Source organism: Hordeum vulgare, chromosome 5H, assembly GCF_904849725.1.
Source record: "Hordeum vulgare subsp. vulgare chromosome 5H, MorexV3_pseudomolecules_assembly, whole genome shotgun sequence".
Taxonomy (NCBI): Eukaryota; Viridiplantae; Streptophyta; class Magnoliopsida; order Poales; family Poaceae; genus Hordeum; species Hordeum vulgare.
The window spans coordinates 575,190,815-575,193,983 of record NC_058522.1 but is presented as its reverse complement, the minus strand read 5'-3'; the positions used below and the strand labels follow the sequence as shown (position 1 = coordinate 575,193,983).

The following is a 3,169-nucleotide window of genomic DNA, read 5'->3' as shown; positions in this document are numbered from 1 at the left end:
ACTAATGGCGCACCGGGTCAGAGTGCGCCATTACTAGTTTAACTAGTAATGGCGCACCACTCACCTAGTGCATCATTACTATATTTTTTTGTTGTAAAACTACTAATGGCGCACCACCAGCTGGTGCGCTATTAGTAACCAGGGTTACTAATGACGCATTTGTAGGTGGTGCGCCATTAGTAACCTGGCGAGTGACCAGCCACAAATGCACATGTATCATGGTGATCCGTGGGGGTGGGGATCCATCCATCCATGGGCCGCAGTCCTCCCCAGCTCCTCCATCCTCTGACTCGATCTCCGCCGCCGCCGCCCCGATCCGGTCCGGGGAGACCATCGCCTGTACTACGCCGCCGTCTGCCTCGATCTCCGCCACCGCCGCCCCAATCCGGTCCGAGGGAGACCACCTCCGCCGCCAACCTGCCACCGGAGCCTCTCCGCCCTCGCCCCTTGCGCTGGTGGAGGCAGCCGCCGGCCCTGCTACGCTCGGGCTCGAGCAGCGGGCCACCGCCCGAATCCGTCGCCCCAGCTGAGCCCACGTGTTTCGGTTCAATGGAGGAAGCGAAGCGGCTTCAGTGGAGGAAGCGAAGCGGCTTCAATGGAGGAAGCGAAGCGGCTTCACACGCGGTTGCTCCGGCTCGGGGTGCGCCACCTGCAACCGCTCCTCCTCCGCGTCCTCGCCACCGGCGACCTCCGCTACGCCGCGCTCCTCCTCGCCTCCTCTCCCCGCTCCGCCACTCTCCACGACCGCCTCCTCCACGCGCTCGCGTTCTCGCGCAGCCCGCTCCTCATCCCCTCCTTCTCCCGCGCCCACCGCCTCCGCCTCCTCACCCCTCTCTCCTTCACCTTCCTCCTCTCCTTGCTCCCCTCCTCCTCCGCGCCCTCCACGCTCCCCGCCCACGCCCTGCTCGTCAAGTCCGGCCACTCCGCATCGGGCGACCCCTTCCTCGGCTCCGCGCTCGTCTCCTTCTACGCCAGGAACCGCCTCCTCGGCGACGCCAGGCGGGTGCTCGACAAAATGCCGCGCAGGGACACGGCCGTGTGCAACGCACTGCTCTCGGCTTACGCCAGGGCCGGCCTCCTCGACGCCGCGGAGATGCTATTCGGGGAAATGCCGGACCGGAACGTCGTCTCGTGGACTGCCATGGTCTCCGGCTACGCGCAGAACGGACGGCACGAGGAGGCCGTGGGGGCATTCCTGGAGATGTGGGAGGGGGCAGGGGTGCAGCCGAATGAGCTGACGGTGAGCAGCGTGCTGCCTGCGTGCGCGGCGGTTGGGGCCATGGAGCTGGGGATGAAGGTGGAGGAGTACGCGAGGGGCAAAGGCCACCTGAGGATGTGTTTGTCACCAATGCACTGCTGGAGATGTATGCCAAGTATGGAAGCATCCAAAGAGCTTGGCAGGTGTTTCAGGGGATCGGTGGTCGGCAAGATCTCTGTTCTTGGAACTCTATAATCATGGCGTTTGCCTTGCATGGCTCTTGGAGGGAAGCCCTTACCCTGTTCCATAAGTTGAGGGTGAGGATTTCTTCCTTGAATTGTATATTTTATTACTTCTATGTGTTCGCATCAACGCAGCATCACTTCCTTGCAAGGTTATTATTTGAGACTAGATTTAGTGATTATTGACATTAAAACCACCTAGCAAATTACATCATTCTGATGTGTCTTTGCTCCTTTGTCACTGTGGAACTTGAGGCTGTGTTGTTCGATCATTTAGCTCAGATTTATGAAATTTGCTGTCTCTGCTCCAAATTACTTGTTGGCTCGTGTGTGTTTAAGCAGCAACTGTTGGGTTGGGGACGCTCTTACCTACCCGTATCATTTCGCTTTAGAAGGTTAGGGATGCTTGGCTGATCAATAGGGTAATTACCTTGATGGGCAGCATAAACTGTTGATTTTATTGCCGTTGAAGTAATCTAGAACTCTTTATTTTACCAACATCTTTGTCACTTGTGTGCGCGGTTGGTGTACATTGTGTGACAGTGAAGTTGCTTAGTTCGCTAAAAGTGCTGATAGTTTAGTGCTTTCATGTTAGTAGAAGCAATTTATGTTGCTCTTACGTATTTTTGGGGTCGTAGATTTGCTTATACTATTTTTGGGGTCGTAGATTTGCTTATACTATTGGAACACCCAAAGTCCAAAGATAAGATGCAAGACCTCCTGGAACAGTTAGGCTTGTTAACTCGAGCTACAGGTCCTGCCAAGATGCATAGTCAGAGGAATTGAAAATCAGACTGAGGCCTGAAGGTGGAATCACCAGAGAGGATTCTACTACAAGTCCGTCATAATCCAGGAGCAGAGATAGCTAAAGGCAATGCAAGAGGAACTGCTGGAGGAACAAAGCTTCACAATCGCCTGATCCGGCTAGGAATGAGACCAAGAAAGGGGAAACTGCCCGACGACGAGGGCACCACGAGCGAGCAGAAGACGACCCAACCGCCCCACCTTGCCCAGGATTGCGCAGGTGCAGGTTCCTTAATTATATTTATTATGATGTTCTTCTTCCTTGGGATTCTTTCGGGGGATTGACTCGTTTCCAGCCCTGTTTGCTTTCATCGGGATGGGCCTTTCTTTGATTCTCTTGGCTGGAATGCACTCACGGGTCTCTCATCTTCATCAAAATTTCAGAACGCCTGATGTGAACCCAGGCCTGACCTTGACGTTGCAATCCTCCGAGTATTTTCCGGAGAGATGAACGTACGAACTTGTTGCCTGATGTGTTGTAACCGGCCGATACTTTTGACCGAACACACGTAAGTACAACACAACCAAGCAAGCACCGAGACAGGTGGATGGATCGTAGCTACGGCAGCTAGCTAGCTTTGAACAAGTCGCCGGCTACTTGACGCACGAGAGAATACGAGGCGACTTGGTGGCCAATAGGTGCGTGTCGCACCTACGATTTTATTACTTTGCAATCTGATCTGAACTCACGATCTACAAAGTATAAGGTATACACATGTATATATAGGAGCAGCTAGGACCGATCCGATCTAGTCAAACTCGGCTAGAAAATCTAATCCTACTACAACTACAACTAGGTGATTGAGCGTGTACAAATCGGACACAAACCACTTCGTGGTTATTTCCAACAATCACCCTCCTAAACACGACGTCGTCATGTCACCGCTCCGACGTCATTCCTTCTTCGCGTCTTTAGAATCTTGTC

The 3,169-nt window shown here is 53.9% G+C and overlaps 1 pseudogene; it reads left to right on the top strand.

The window, feature by feature from the left end:
• The first annotated feature begins 595 nt into the window (after positions 1–595).
• On the top strand, positions 596–1,626 carry LOC123397382 (annotated as a pseudogene).
• The last annotated feature ends 1,543 nt before the right edge of the window (positions 1,627–3,169 follow it).